The sequence below is a fragment of the Lepidochelys kempii genome, chromosome 3, assembly GCF_965140265.1.
Source record: "Lepidochelys kempii isolate rLepKem1 chromosome 3, rLepKem1.hap2, whole genome shotgun sequence".
Taxonomy (NCBI): Eukaryota; Metazoa; Chordata; order Testudines; family Cheloniidae; genus Lepidochelys; species Lepidochelys kempii.
This window is the reverse complement of record NC_133258.1, coordinates 139,083,701-139,101,045: the sequence shown is the minus strand read 5'-3', so window position 1 is coordinate 139,101,045 and position 17,345 is coordinate 139,083,701. Positions and strand designations below refer to the sequence as shown.

The 17,345-nt window shown below is 41.4% G+C and overlaps 1 protein-coding gene across 2 annotated transcripts in view; it reads left to right on the top strand.

Moving 5' to 3' along the window:
• PLD5 (phospholipase D family member 5) overlaps positions 1-17,345 on the top strand; it is a 237,965-nt gene that overhangs the window by 197,946 nt on the left and 22,674 nt on the right. The gene's annotated exons all lie outside the window — the stretch shown is intronic.

Below are 17,345 nucleotides of genomic sequence, written 5' to 3'. Positions count from 1 at the left end.
ATTGATTTTTAAGCCAGGGTAGCTATCCCAATCTTTACTTCTGCTGGATGTTGGGTAAACATCTGGACTTAAAAGGAAAAAGTAGAAATATATCATCTGCATCTGAAGAAGTGTTTTTTTTACAGATGAAAGCTTATGCCCAAATGAATCTGTTCATCTTTAAGGTGCACCAGACTCCTAGTTGTTATTGTGGATACAGACTAACACAGCTACCCCCTGATACTTGATCATCTGCAAATATCGCACTGTCTCCTAGCAGCTCTACATTGAACAGAAAGAGTGACTGAATGAAGCCATACAGGATCCTTCATAGGTCTAGGAACAGCCAAGAGGAGGAAGATTAAATACTTATTACTATCCACTGGGGACTCTGAGAAAAAGCAAATACACTGTAGGAGATCCTGTCCTCTCCTGCAAGATCTTGCTATTAGCTCACCAATTTTTCTTGGTCAAAGGTATCAAAGGATGGATGGGGGTCAGATTCATCTCATAGGGACATCGGTATCACTATACTACATCAGACCAGTGATGTACACTTAGACAGTTAAAATAATGGAATTACATAATAAAAGTGTATCCTGAGTCTCTGTTAGTGATTATCACCCTAACTAGACATTGCACAGATGACAGCGCCCATTAGAAAAGACCTTAATCAAAATTACCTCAGCACCAGTTGAGTTCCCCAGTGCAACAGCCCAATAGCCTTCCATACTAACACAGGGAAAACACAATGTTGTGTTGTCTTGTAAGAAGAAACATATGGTAAATCATACTCAAGTGCGAAAAATTAGATCTCCATCAGTCACTCTAAGAAAAAAATGAGGCCAGAGATCAGTATAATATCTCATCATTCTATATACATAAATCACCAAGCTGAACAAACATAGAGTGACAAAATGTTCTCTTCACCAAAATGTGCATCACTCATGGCACTTCCAGCCCTTTCCAAATTTCAACCTCTATTAATAAACTTAAGAGGATCCTTTCGAGAGTCACTGTCACCTGTCTTTACTCTGCTGAGCAGACTACTGCCACCAAAATTTTCAAATCTCCAAGCTGTATCTCTGTGCTAGGTCTTCAAGTTACCACAGCTGAGTCATTTTGCTGAATGAATATGTATTAAGCAGGCAACTATGTGCAAATCAAAAATACGATGTTTATCTACAAATATGGAGTGAGATGTAGAAACTCCTGCCAGTCAGATTTTTGCAACAAGAAAATTAACTGGGCATTTCTTGCAAATCTAATTTAATGATAGTCTTAAAACATTTTGGAACGAAAATTTTTGTTTGCTTTTCCATGTAGTTCTGTTGCATATGTGGAGGCGATGAATATATATTAGAAATATATATCCTATTGTATTTTATAGTGTCCATATACTGAGGTAATTTAGCAAATAATCTTTTCAGCATTTTGTCTTTGTCAATGGCATTTTACTGTCTGTAAGTCCTATATTGTAGTACAAGAAACAGAAGTCCAGTGAGAAATAAGCTTTATCCTCTGTTTTTAAGATTTGGAGTAAACCTCTTAATGCTAAACAGGATTAAAAAATTCCCAAGTATCTTTAAATTACATATTTTCTTGTCTTCCCTTCCTTTCCTGTATAAAATTGAGATTTTGATCATCCAGTATCATTCTTGGAGCTGGTAGCATCACCTATACTTAAGGTTGCCTGAAAATTCTCATTATAAAACCCGGTTTTCCTTTGTCTATAAATGTGCGAAACTTCAACCATTTGAGCAGAAGTTTTCCAACTGAAACTTTGGTTTTTGTGTGAACCTGTACTGATATTAAGGTAGGATATATTATCCATTTTAGCCTATAAATATTTAAGATTTTTAAAAAGTTAAATTTGTTCCTTCCAATTGTTTTTGTTTAATGTTGAATTTATGTAAAAGCTATGTATGTTATAGCCACTTCTCATTAACTTGTTTAATCTCTGGCATCTTTAGCCTGCAATGCTTCCATTTTTTTGCCCATATGATTCTATAAGTGGCAAAACATCCTTTTATGTACATAAAAAAAGAACATCTGTTATGGCTCAGGAAAACTATAACGGTACCCAGCTGATAGTATAGAAGAAAATGTTGTCATTTTCCTATTTTCTGTGATTCAGCAACCTTAGGGAATCACCACTTGGCCATTAATCCATAAACAGTTATGTAAAAGGAAATGCCATCATGTTGTGTGGCAGTAGTGTTATCAATAATGCATTATACTAGCCAATCACATGCTGTCACATCTCCATTTAATCTATAAGTACAAAAAAAACACCAGCCCTTGCACTTTGACAATGTGTTGGTACATAAATATTTTCTTTATTCTGAAGTGTTCTGAAGAAAAGTCCTCTCACATTCTTCTTTTATGTTGTACAGCAGGGCAAGTATGGACTGCTGGCCCTTCTGGCATTATTTATGGCAAGGGAGAAAGCTCAAAACATTTAAATGCTCATGCTGTGAGTTCCAACTGAGTGAGGAAGATGTGAGATGTTCTGACAGACCAGCGTAATAGAATTCCACTATGTAGAGCTAAACAGAGGAAGGAGCATATGTGTGGGTGAGATGGAGGGGGAGGTATGCAAGATGCCAGTTTTTACAGAAGCAAGTAGAATTTTCGAGCTACTTTTATTTTCTGGTAATCTACTGATTAGCAAACTGTTTAATGTCCTGTAAGTAACAAATGAAATTTGAAATATGATGATGCTCACTAGCAATGAAATGGAGGCCAGAACAATGTGTTCCCTTGTCTGACTCTTCAGGACAATCTCTTTTCTTTGACATATGTAATAAAAACCAATTTTGAAAACAGAAACAAAATCAAATTAGAGTTCACAATCATTCAATTTCCTGCAGTAAAACTAAAACTAAATCAAGCACCATCTTGGGAGATTTTCTTACAGGTGCAAGTATTTTTTTTTCCCTGGTAGGGAAAACTGAAGTAACACTTGTTCCCACTTTTAGGGAGTAATGAAAATCTAAACTGAAGACTCATTTGTAAATGATAAATTGAGCTGTGATTATGTTAAGTGGTATTAATTATGGGGCATAGCAGTAAATATCGCTGAGTCACTTCTGCACTCAGCATCACACTTCTGTTCATTATTCTGCACCATTATCAGCAGCAGGTGAACTCAGGTTTATCTCCTTATTGCATGGGAGTGTGTGTGATTATCGATGGTGTGACTTTCCTGTGTCTGTAATGTAAGGTGTTTGTATTGCTGTGTCTTGTTTACACTGAGCATTTTTCATATTACTTGGGCAGGTTATGAAGAAATAATGTATAGTTCAGGGGGAGAAGTGGGGACAGACATCCCCTAATGTATTAAGTACTTAAAGGATTTCTTCTATATCAAGGATGCATGATTACTCCATTCCTCTCAAATACTCCTCCTCCTCCTAATTTTTGTTCATTAATATTTTATGGCCTTTTAAAGCAAAACGTCCCTCTTTACTTGTGTTTGACTTCCGTTCTCTCTGTGTTGCAGTATTCTTTGGTACAGATGAAGTGCAGAATCATGTTCTTGCTCAGTGTACTTTTCTTTTAGTAAATTCCCTTGTAAGATTACAGCAGCTGTGCAAAATATGGTGGCTTGTAGTAACCATCTGATCTTTCATTATTTGACGCTGTACTATGAATTGGAAATAATAGCACATCACTCTTCAGTTTGTTACCCTTGCCCCATAGCACCACCAGGAAAGGAAACGTAGACAGTAGCTTGCAGGATATAATGAATTGTCAGCACCCTAGAGCATCCACCTTACCATATTGTTTTGAGGCAGCTCTTCTACAGTAAGCAGTGGAAATGAAAGTACTAAGTTGTGATTCTTGGGGGACTTTAACTGTGCAGGAATTACACATAATACAGCCTCTGTCTAATTACTTATGGGGGGTGAGACTTGAAAACACTGGGCTGACTGTGGTTGGCACTCCAAATGTAATGGAGCAAATCTACCCAAATTGGCCCATTCATGTGTCCCCTTTATTCTCTGACTTTCACTCACCATATGTCATGATTTTATACTGAATATCCCTGTAATGTTAGGTCAAATTCATTTAAGTGTTATGTGTGCATTGAGTATGGGAAGCACTATCTCACTCTGGTCATGTGCTCCTGGTTTATTTTCAGCACACTGGCTTGAATGATAATCTTCAGAATTTAACACCACTGGGATCTGGTCCAAATCACAGATTCAGAAATCATTTTGATACCAACCAAAACTGCAAAGGAATTGTTTTCCTGTTCTGGTCCAGCAGAAGCTTAATCTTGTCAGACAGTTGTTTTTACAGAACTTCCAGCTTAAATGGTGGAAATCTAACAGGATCACAAGATCTTAAGATTGCAATTTATTAGGAGTGAAATGTTAGGAGAACGGCTTGCAAGTGGTTATAATTAAAAGGGACAGAGCATAATTATAGCTGCAACTAAACAACTAGCCAGCTGAGAATGTTTTTGAGCCCATCTCCATGCCCCACTTGTAAGTGCTGCAACTAGACTCTTGCCCTTTAAGATACATGGGCTCTCGACAGTAGAGGTTATTTTAAGTGGGACTTGTAGCACTGCCTATTATGAAGGTTGCCAGACACTTCCCATTATCAGACCCTGATTTCAGTTGTTTATAACTTGCCAAACTTTAACTGTTCAGATTGGAATTTTTTGTGGTATGTGTCTGAACTTCACTGGAAAATTTCAGCCAAAATGGATCTGCTGTTTCTGAAAACGAGACTAGTGAAAAAATACATTGTTTTGCTCAAGCTAAAACATTCTTGTGACCTTTTCTTTGAATAGTCAGCACTCACTGCACAAAGAGACTGGGATGAGGAGCTGGGGGTGCAGGAGGGGCACTGAGATTGGACGAATGGGAGCCAGTGGGGAAGGAAAATGTATCTGTGACCGGCTGTGGGGGCGGGGGAGTGGAACTGGAAGCCTGGGTTGGGAAGAAAGACAGATTGGGTGAGGAGCCAGGAGGGGAGGAACTGGGAGTGACTGGACAAGGAGACTGTGGACAGAGACCTAAGGGGTTGGGGCTGGGGGGAATGGACGCGGCTGGGCAATGTGAAGGTATTGGGACTGGAATGGAGAGTTAAGAGGGGTGGGACTAGGATTTGGTGGGAAAGGAGTCTGGGCTAAGAAGCCTGTAGAGTGGAGACGGGACTCGTTAGGTGAGCAAAATGGGACTGGGATGAGAAGCAGGTGGGCGGGGGGAGAGACGGGACTGAGAGGGGGATGAGTTGAAGAAAAAGAAGGGGTTCTGCTTAGGGCAAGAATAGGCAGAAGTTTCTGTGCCCTCCCCAGAGGCTAGAATGAAACCCAAAATTCCAGAGTCTCACTATTCCTCTGATGGCAGTGTGACGGGATCCCCAGGGTGCAACCTGGACTGTGGGACTGTTGAGCCCTTCAAATCCACCAATCCGGGCTGCCTCTCACACTGTGATGCTGATGTCAAGCTACAAACCTCTGATAGGCACTGCACTTACACAGACATCCACAGGCAGGGGGACACCCAACTGTGTTACATGAATGATGTCCCGGGTACTCATGAACCATCAATAGAGAGGCTCCAGCCAATTCCCTCCAACTTCCCAGCCTTGCACCCCAGAACTGTACTGTGAAGCCTGTCCAGTGTAAGTTCATTAAGTAGTTGGTCACTCCCTCAATGTGGAATGGGCACATGCTAGTCTTTGTAAACTGATCTGAAATTTACCAAGCACTTCAACCAAAACACACTGTTTTAGATAAAATATAAAACAGGTCTATTAACTATAGAAAGATAAATTGTAAATGATTATAAGTAGCATGCATAGAGATCAGAGCTGGTTACTTAAACAAAAATAAATCCATAGTCTAAGTTCTACAAACTAAGCAGGATTTGAATCAAGCAGTGTCTCACCCTGAGAGATGATACAAGCATGTTACAGATCCTCAATAATGGACTCCATTTACAGCCTGGGACCACGCTTCCCCAGTTCAAAGTCTTAGACCTCCAGACATTCCTCCAGGTGCTGAGTTGTGGGGGGGAGAGAGACCAAGTGATGGTGTCATGTCCCCTCTTTTATATTCTTTTCCAGCTTGTTGGAAAGATCTTTTCTGTGCCTTGGAGATCAGGCAGTCCCCACTGGTTAAGCAGTCCCCATTGTATATGTGATCTCTCTGAAAAGTCTCTTGGATGGCCGTTGGGATTTCCTTTAATGGGCTATCAGCACATCTGGCTGGTCCTTTGTTGCAACTGAAAGTTTAACTGTGGGCATCAGTAACACATATAGCAATGCTTCAAAGCTTTACATACAATGATAGCACATACAATCCAACAGGATATTAATGTTCAACAGATTAAGACTTTTAAAATGATACCTCACAAGGCATACTTTGTACAAAACATATCATCATGTGACAGTGGTGAATATGGGGGTTCCAGGGTGCTACTTTGAGGTACAGAGTGTCATAGTCAGTAAATATCTGTGAACTCCTTGTTCTACAGGACTCCTGACTCATTCAGTGTACACAATGGATCCCTACGGGACTGAATCAGGGTTATGTGGTGAAGGAGACTGTGGGATCAATGCTTCAATTTTTGCAGCATTTGGAAGGTGTGTAGTGAATGAGGCAACTGATTGCAGGAAGAGAAAAGAAGGTGTCATGGTTAAGGCAGTTGAATGCTGCCCAGAAAAACTGGATTCTGTCGGTGCTTCTGCTGCAGATTTCATTTGTGATGTTGGGCAGGTCATTTAAACCAAACTTTTCACAGGTGATCGCTAATTCTATATTCCTTATTTTTTGAATGCCCAACTTGAGACTTATTTGCAGAGGTGCTAAGCACTCACAAGTGCAACTGAAGTCATTAGGAGCAGACTTCAAATCTATAAAGTGCTATATAATTCTAGGTACTGTGAAGAATCAGGTCATAGGCATCTCAGCTTGGGCACCCAAAAAACCAGTAGATATTTTGACCTTAATTTTCTATGTCTCAGCTCCCCATCTGTAAAACTGGGATAATACCATCTGCTCACCTCACAAGGGTGTTGGTTACTTCTCCTTGTTGCTTAGACAGCACAAAGGCCATCTAATGTGTTATGCACCTCCATGATGTTCTGTCCTGAGCCAAATCTGGTATGTTACAGGGTAAAATGCCTGTGAGGGGCATGTTTCTGTTGGCACTATCTAACCATCATGTTTTAGGTCTTCTGGGGAATCTTTTCCATTCTGCTTTCATTGGGTCAAAGTCAAAGATGATTCTTGCATGGAAGTTGGTAGGCATTCAGCATAGATACCACTGTAGAGAGCATGCGGTGATTGTTTAAGAGCGTGGGACCTGTTTAGTTAGAAAAAGGATCTCTTCATTTTACTTGAATTCATACCATTTGATGGTTTTGGTCATTCAAAGATGCTTCATCTGAATGGTGTACAACTGATTTTCAATCTTGATAGTGAGAGGCCATGTTTCAGTCTCGTAGGTCAGAACACTGACCACCAAACCATTTGTATCTTCATCTCTTTACTTATCAGGGCGTTTGGTTTGTGAAAGACATTCTTGATGAGGCATCCCATTACTGATGACACTTTTGTAGTGCAGCTTCCAAGTTCTTTCTTGATGTCCCATGGTACTGACGGCAGAGCGGAGGTAGGTGAAATCACTGACAATCTCAGCTGAATGGTCTTCCACTAAGATATTAGAGCCCCCAGCTTGTTCAAAGTAGCCAACCAGAAGAATTTTTCCCCAATTAATTTTCAGACTGACTTTTGCCAGTGAGCTTTCTAGGGCTTCAAGTGTCACAACTAGCCCATCTATTGATTCAGCAACTAGTGCCACGTCATCAGCAAAAATCAACATCAGGGAAGTTCTTATCATAAAGGTTTATGCCTAAAATGCATTTACTTAGTGTCTGGTCAAGTTACACAGTATGATGGTATTGGCATGTTTTGGGGTGGCAATGCATCCTTGTTGAACACCTGACCTAATTCAGAAGAAAGCGGTTTTTTCCTATTTACAAGAATGCAGCTTGAGGAGTCATCTAATAGGAAATGGAATGGTCTATGGAGCTAGTCAGGGAGGCCTGCAAGTTTCAAGAGCAGCCAAAGAGATTCCCTGTCAACAGAGTCAAACGCAGCCTGGATATCCACAAACGAAATGTGAACAGGGCACTTGAATTCTTGTGCCTTCACAATAAACTGGCACGCTTCTATGAATATTTGCTCCATTGTGGAATGTCTGGGATTGATGCCAGTTTGTTGCGGTCTTCTCTTGTTCCTTAGGATACCAGTGGGTTGGGCGCCATAAAGCTACATTTCATTAATATTTGTGAAACCGAGAGAGACTGTAGTGAAGACTGCAATTAAAAAATGCCACAAAGAAATTAATAATTCTGTCTTCAGAGGAGGGTTTGAATAGGGTTCAGTAAATAAGGCCTGGAGCCTGTGATACAGCAGGGACAGAAGGCAGCAGCAGAGTGATAGATGGGTGGTATATAAGCCCCAGGATGATCAAGGCCTTATTCCCTGTGGACTGAGGAGAGGTTACTTACAGGTTAATTAGAGCACCTGGAGCCAATTAAGGACCTGCCAGAGACCTAATAAAAAAAACCCTGTTTCAGTCACACAGGAGGAGGGAAGGAGAGCTGACTGTAGTTTGGAGGAGTGCTGTTTTGACCAGAGTATCAGAGTACATGGGGAACGGAAACCCTGCCCAGGGGGAAAGAGGGTAAGAAGCCCAAGAAGCTGAAGGGGCTGGGACCCAGAGGAAGGGGCAGACCTGGGTCCCTTCCCTGCTCCACTTCTCTCTCACACAAGGGCACTAGCAGAACCATCGATTCCCAAGAATAGAGGCAAGGGGCGGCACCCTGACCCATCACACCAAGGAAAAGCATGGTACCCACCATAATAGTGTCAGCCATTTGCCACAAGCCACACACTGAAGAATGAGGAGAAAACAAGATATTGCATAGCTGCTCATTCAATGAGCACAGTCTATTATGTACGCTGGATAAGGCCAATTGGCCTGTGGAAAAAATAGTATGTGATCATGCAATTAAAGACACCGTCATAAAGCATACACATAACGGGGCCAAATTAAGGTTGCACAGGCAACCTGAATTCTGGCATTACCTGTCTTTTGAGTGCTTTACTTTGTAACCTTGATAATGCTCTTTTAACATATACATAATACTGGTATGTATGTCAACAATATAATGTTTGCTTATTTGGACCCTCTTTCTAAAGATATAGCACTGGTAAATACATTCATTTGGATAAAAGGGGGGATCTCAGTGCTTCTTAAAAGATTTTTAAAAAGTGTTCTTCAACAATTTTTTTCAAGCTAGTCTAGGCTCCTAGGGAGGCAAGAATTTGTTCTTTTTAGTGGTGGTGATTAAGTTATGTACATTTGTATAACTTTTATGAATATCTGTAGTTTTGTTAATTGTTTTGTGACTAAAATTCACAACTTGAATGGTGCTGCAGCCCTGAGCTCATTTACTCCTGAAATACTGAACGTGCTAAAAAATAGTATGTATCTGGTATGGAAAAAACTCCCTGAAAAAAGCTATCATAGCAACATAATCTGAGCACTGGAAAATCCCAGAAAAGATCCATGCAGCTTCCGAGAGCAGGGTAGAAGATGTCGCTATTTGTGTGTAGTTATTGTAAGATGGTTCAATGTGGGGTATATACGATTATAGTGTAGAAGAAAACATTGAAACATTCACTTATTCCATAACAATTATTTTTAGGAAATAGTTTGTGCAGGAATATCTAAATGAAAGTAAACCATTTAATCATTAATATTCTTAAAAATTAAGATTTTTTGCATTCTTTTATGCCACTTTTGTAGAAATTTTACCAGTTTCCAAAATAAAAAGACTCACGGGTTAAGCTTTATATTTTGTATTGCTCTGTGGGGAGAAAAATACAAAATGAGATCTCCCATTTACTCAGTCCCAGATACTATGACCTAGTCACTTTCTCTTTTCTTTGTTTTACTCACTGACTGAAAGGATAGGCAGCCTCTACTGCTGTGTGTGATTTGTACTCAGTTTTTCTAATCAGCATTTGCCAACACTAGTAAAAGGGAACAGTTATGAAAGAGAGGCAGCAAAGTGTTAGATTTGATTCCTGTTTGGCTTATTGCTTAGTTTTGTTTTTTTCTTTCTTCCTTTAATATAAAATAGTGAGGAACATCTTGCACTGCATTCACTGTTGGTCAGCCAAGTGGACAGATATTGAGTATATGTTTGTTTGTTTTGTTTTTGCCTCAGGAAGCTCACAGAGATTTCAAATGCCAGCTAAGTGTTAATTAAGACACTCTTTAATAGTTTGCAGGAAACTAAAATCTGTAGACATTACCGGCGGTAAAACCTAAGAAAAGGTTATGCTGGAGCTTTCTTTGCCTCTTCACAGTCTTGACACCTTCTTGTATTTTAAATCAAGAAGATGGTTCTGTGAATAAGATATATTATACATGCTGGATTTGTGATGAGAACCACTCTCTTCTGTAATCCTGTTATAGCGGAGACTGCCACAGTAATCCAGTAATCTTATTAAGAAGAATATTTTACAAGAAAACAAATTTGGCTTTATGGAATCGATCCTCCTATCAATACGTTGGTGAGTGATGCAGGTTCTGTAATTCCTATTAATGCAAACTTTCCTTTCCTCCCACATTATTATTTATTATTACTACAGGCACCTATTATCATGGTATCTATGCCTACAATGGGATGGGAGCTTCCCATGTGTTCAACGTGTTTTCTGATGAGTTGTTGTGTAGAAACCATTCTGTATAGCCCTAGTTAAAACATCCTGGAAACACAGGGCTTTTCTACATAGGGCTTTAATCTGCAGCTTTTTTCTCTGTGCCAGGTACCATACAGTACACAAGCCACAGTAAAAGTGTGCACATGGGACAGCATGCCCTATGTCAATGCTCACTGTTGTGTACACTTAGTGGTGGTTTGCTGTAAACTGCAGGTATAGCATTCTTGGAGGTTATTCTGTGCTGAGCAGTGTGTATTCTGGGATTTTTCTCACAATGCATTGTGTGATGCACAGTGGAAGCGAGGATAGTTCAGATTTTTAAAAAATCCCATGACTCATCTGTCTCTGCCCTATGCTTCCTCTCTGGGTAGGCTAACACTATTTTCTAATTGCTGTTGGTCAGCATGCACCCAACAATATCCATGCCACTGTGCTGGCAATCTCAAGTACACAGAGGCTGCTCGGGCTGTACTTCAGCACTCAAAGATGGATCAGTTCAACTTGGGACTGTGCCTACCACACTCGTGGGCAGATGATGTGGCAGCAGCAGCTTCTCCAGCAGCAACTGGTACTGAAACGTGGACAAAAAAGAAGAGGAAGACACCAAGCATACTGACCGGCACTGTGGGCTAACTTCCTGGTTTAAATAGTTGATGTGAACCAATCAGGCTGTTGCAGGGTTTTGTCACTCTGACCTCTTTGGGCAGTCCTTCCTGTGGTATATAATGCTCCAGGAATGGGTGGGTGGTGCTTCACCTGGCTCAACATGGAGGTGTTGGTTGCCTAAGACCCCCCTCCCCAACCCCAAGTTCTAGACCCGTGGATCCTTACACCAGTAAACTGTGCTGTCCAGGGGCTGCAGAACATGGCTGGGTGTTGGTTTACAGTGCTGTATTGCCTGCTGCCTTAATAGTAATATGCACTGCAATAGGGCATTGTGGCTTTGTACGCCCTCCAGGAATTGCCTCTGTATTACCATCCTTGACCATGGTAATGCTTTCCTTGGCAACTGCCAGGCTTTTCTTTGCCACTGCAACAATCTCCTTGGAATTCTCCTGATCAGGATCAGGCTGTCCCTCCATCCCCAGATGCTGCCTCCACCTCTCTGCATTTTGGGGGTGTTTTGGGACTCTGTATTGATGTCTGTAATATTTCATCACGAGTTTTCCATTTTCTCCCTTTCATATTTGCCAGACTGTCCTTGAGGGTCTGGCCAATGCAGGTGCCATAGCTGTGGAGGTACTAAAAACAAAAGACCAGCGGTTATTGTTCAAATTCTAGGGAGCCTGTGCTAAGCACTTTTTTAAATGCATGTCTAGCTTTACCGCCCTGAGATTCTTCCCAGTCTTGGGAGCACTTTGGAGACGGTAAGTGGTGTGTGCATGAGGAGGGCTGTATTAGGATTTCTGCCTGTGCAGTATATGCTGTTTGGCTTTACAGTTGTGCATCTAGGATGGTGGGGGGGGGGGGGGCATTGGGGAATTTTGTTCCCTGGTTGGCTTTGCAAGCTTTTTTGTGCCTTGGAGGTGCTTATTTGGTGTCGGTGGGATTAGCAGGGTGAATCTGGGGATGAGCTGGTTAGTAATCCTTCCTACATCCCCTTTAGGCTGTCCATGATGTTAATCGTGAGGCAGGGAATTAGGAGGCAGAGAATGGCCTTGTTCAAAAAGGCAAAGGTCAGACTAGCAAGATACCGTGTGAAGTTATTCCCCAAGAATAACGTCCCCCCAGAAGTGTTCCAGGAGTGGAAGGGAGTCACAAGCTCTACCGCGGGAGGGGGATGGCTGTGCAGCTATTTCTCATAATCTCTGAATCAAAATTGAGCAGATTCTCAGCCTTAGATTTTGCTTTATCTCCCCTGAAGACATGTTAAAAGTGCAGAAAAAAATAGACAGGAGTCTGTAATGATTACCTGAAGCACTTGCTGTTACCAGTCTGTAAAAATGCATGTTACAGGGCATTTACGGGGAGCTGCAGTCTTTGTAGCGTTAAGAGCTTGCATTGCCAATGTCTACCCAATGTAAAGTGAGAACATTAGGCGAACTTCTTTTCCTGTAGCAAGTGTCTCAATATTCTTTTGAATTTTGCACAAAAGAATGTTTTCCTTATTTGAATCTGCCTTGGGAGTTGGTGGGATAGAGGCTGTGGACATATAGTGTAGCTGACAGCCATTTTGAGATGGTGAATGTGGCTTTTGAAGGGGGCGGGGGGAGGGAGGGGTGGCATTTGCCAGCAGGACTGCTGAAGGAAGGGAAAAGGAAAATAAATACATGGGCATGTTCCCTCCATTGTGTGGGCCTGAAAATAATTGGTAGCTGGGGCTTTAGCATGAGATGGAGCTGATTGCTTGGCCGGAGTAGCTGCCATTTTGGAAAGGTGTACATTGGGAAGGTGCACAAACGGACAGTATGAGTCAATGGAGGGAGGTGGGGACCGCAGACTCAGGTTTCTAGCTCATATCCACCTACAGTGGCTGCAGCTGAGCCATTGGGGCTCTTGGAACAGAAGCTAGCATGGCAGTATAACATCGTCATAATACATTGAAACATAATTATTAAATTATTACCAAAATTATATTAAAAGATTTACATGCTGAGGTTCCCTCCATAGGATCAGCCTCCTTAGTCCTGGTCCCTGGTTGCTGCCTGGGAATCAGGCTTGCCTTTCTCTTGGTCAGCATCAGTGCCCTAAACCCCAAAGAGATCCTGGCTTTCTGGGGAGATCGCTTAACTTCCCTCTTGGTGCTCATCCTCTGATGAGTCTTGCTGCTCATTCTTGGGAGGGACAGGCAGAAAGCAGCCACCACGCTTCACAAGGTTCCTGGGTCATATGGTTCGGTAAAATCCTGTCGAGCTCCTTAAAAAATGGACAGGTTACATGTCCCCTGCCAGACTTTTTCCTGTTATCCCTCATTTTCATGTAGGTGCTCCTGAGCTGTTTGCTCTTTATCCAGCACTATTTAGCATCCTGGTCATGGCCTCTCATGGACATCTATCTATCAATGTCCACGAAAGGTCTTTATTCCAGTGGCCGGCTGCAGGAGCTTCCTGCACCGATGCGTCTCCCTAGATAGTGATGAGATCTCAGTGTGCCTCCGAGCAGCTGCTTGAGGCATGTTGTAGGGCTTCTGGAGTCTTATCGCAGATATTGTGATAAACTGGAATCCAGGAGCAAATGGAGAAAATCTGGCTGAGCGCCAGTTTATAAACTGGGGAGGGGACATCCAGTCAGTTTGACCCCAGAGAAGGGGAGGGCACACAGGTTAACAGACAAGTCAGTAATGGTCGCCCGCAAAGCAGTGTGGGGGTAGCAGCTGGAGGATTCAGCATTGTGTGCTGAATAAGATATATTATATTGCAACAGCATTGTGTGCACACGAACAATAGCCTGGACTAACTCGCTTCACAGCAGAGTTATTTCAATTTGAAAGAGGACTTCAGAGTTTGCAATAAATATGGAGTCAGTGCACTACAATGAATTGTGTCGTCTGTATGCAAGTGTTTTAAAACTGGATTAATTCCATTTAGTTCTAGAATGGCATTTAAATATTTTTATTATTATATGATTTCTTATTTACAAGCTGCCAAGGAGCTTAGGTCATTATAAACCTTAGTAATTGAGTTATCATGATCTAATGGCTTGTGTTACACTCTGTGTAGCGTGCATTTGGTTTTTGCATTAATGTGCTGTGGTGGTGTCCTGCTTCTGCTTCAGTCATCCATTTGCAATGGGATCTAGTTTCAAACATAGTGGAAGTTATGCATAGCAATGTTTCTAAAAGGCCAAGGTCTAAAAGGTCATACGAATTTGCTAAAAGGTTCTTTTCAGTGCAATAAATGAATGCTGTGGATGTTATCCTGGAAGATGCCCAGTGTGTTCAGCTCCCCGTACACTTGGAGCTAATGGTAATGAGCACCTTGCAAGATGTCCAGCGCTTTCAGGACTGGGCCATTCATTTCTTTGAGCAAACAAGAGTTAGAACACTTTTTATTAAAATGATTACTCAAGGAGGATCCTAGAGATTCCTGCTCCACCCACCACTGGTCACTCTTGTTTTCACTTCAGAAGATTTACTTCCTGCAGACTTTTTTTTCCCTTCAAGCTGTGAGTTCTCTCTAGTCTGTTCTTTAGTGGGGTTTTCATTAGGATATAAGTAACTTCCAAAACTCAGGGTGAGTAGTGTTGCTTCACCCAATCAGCTCTCACCCTGGAGGATTTTACCAGGGCAGTAGATTTCTTAGATGATGCTTGGCTGCATGTTCCAGTCAGAGCAAGTCACAGGGTAATCCTCAGATAATTATTCTTTCAATATAAATCCCTCTCTTTCTACTTCTCCTCTTAAACTATTTTTAAAAAGTCATGTCTATAACAATAACAGCCCTCACATTATAACAAGGGAGTCTTTTCCTCTTAATTGGGCAACATACTCCTTCATGCAAAATCTGTCATTGCCAGATATCCTCACTGCCCAGGCCCTGAAATGCCTGCAGGATCGTGGGCTTTGTAATTAACTGGGAAAAGAGCAGCCTCTCCTCACCACAGAGAATTCTGTACATAGCTGTAAAAATAAACTCAATGTAGAGGAAGGTGTTTCTGTCACAGGAAAGGAAGGATTCTTTGATTGCAGAATTGACTAAAGATGAAGAAAGGAGAAGGCTGACTGCTTGATAGCATACAAACAGGGATTGCTCATAATTGTCTTCTAATCAAGTCTTAAATAATGTTAAAAAAACAAACAATAAATGTATGTGATAAGCACGCACTTTTGAAAAGTGGGTTAAGTCACACAGTCCTGATGTACAGTATAACATACTGTAAGCAAGTGCATTGCAATGGAGCTTAAAAAGAAAGCAGCACTGACAGCACAAAGTGGGGTTAGAAAATAATGATGTACAGCTAATATAATTTCAGATGGTAAAAGAACATTGAGCTAAAACAGAAGGCAGGAGAAATCTCAAACATACAGGCAAGTAGACACAGAGCATCTATCACGGTATAGTTATTATGCCAAATTTCACGAAAGCTTATGCTCAAATAAATTGGTTAATCGCTAAGGTGCCACAAGTACTCCTTTTCCTTTTGCGGATACAGACTAACACGGCTGCTCCTCTGAAACCTGACAAAATGAACTGTTATAGTACAGTCTACATTCTAAAATGCTAGTGCCATGTTTGTGCATGTTCACAGAATTATGAAATTTTCCACTTTTTTCTGAATTAAGTTAAAAGCTGGCTGTCTTGTTGTTTATGCAATTTCATTAAGTAATGTTGAAGCTGACTAATAACTTACTTCTAGAGTGTGGCATGTTGAGGCCTGATGCTCCCGCTGTATGTGTTTTTTCCAGAATAGGGGCTGGGAAATGTACATTTTCATTCATCAGGTTTCTTCTAGTAGTTTTCTATCAGGGTGTTAGGTTTTGTTGTTCCTCTCAGCCACCACAGAAATGGAAGGAAGATCAGATCCAGCCATTATCTTAATTCCCCACTGAAAGATAAAGAAATACATCCAATTCCCCAAAATCCCACCTGATGTTTGTGGGAGTCAGGAGAGGCAAGTGTCATCCATGAGCAGGCTCTGTTTCTTCTCATTGGCACTAGGCCCCATTGCTAAAAGTTTCTGTAAAGCTGCTTCCCTCTGGCTTCTCCCCTCAGGGATTTCACAGTGTGGACGGGAGGCCTTGATCCTGCACCTTGATTTCAGTGGCAGAGTTCCCATTGGCTTCAGTGGTGCAGGATCAGATCCTTAGGAAAGATGCTGTAACCAGGTCAATTCCTGTTAAAACTGCCTTGCTCCCAGGGACACTACAGAGGGCAAAGGGGCTTCTCTGATGTTAGGGGAAAAGTGGAGCATGGTGCAGAGTTGGCACTTGCCCCTTCCCCCCCATGCCACATCCTCTGGGTTATGCTACCCTGTACTTGTCAGAGGGCAGCATGGACCCTTTAAGCATTAATATGGAATAAACAGATATTTTTTCCCAAGCCATAACTAGGTATGTGAATGGCATCTCCCTTTATTTTTGGAGATGTTTAAACAGGTGTGCAATGCAGATATTGGGAGGTCAGCAGTATCTGTGACCCACAGCAGTGAAAATCTTTCTTGAGCCTTTATAAAACAAAAGAGGGGAAAGAAATTATGTGTACTGACAAAATGTGACTACAGACAGGATGTGATGTAGACATTTATAGAAGAAATTATATCAACCAATAGATAACCAGGAGCTTTACCTTCAGTTAATGCAGTGGCTAGTGTGGTACTAATGATAATAAAAGAAAAAGACATTTACTGCATGGTAGTATTTATCTTTACCATGGTATTTTTGTTTTTTTCTAACTTAGAATTGGAAATAACAACAATACTTCACCTTATAAAGTTCTTTTTATGCATAGATCTTTTCAAGTGCTTTTCAAGTGATGCAAAGTGCTTTTCAAGGGAAGAGAAAATATCATCCTCATTTCTCAGATGGAGAAACTAAGGTATTAAGAGATGAAGTGACTTAGTTAATGTCACACACCATGCCAGTGGCAGAATCAGGCATAGAATCCAGTTCTTCTGGCTCCAACTACAGTGTCCTATTCACTGGACTGTGCTGTCACCCAAAGCC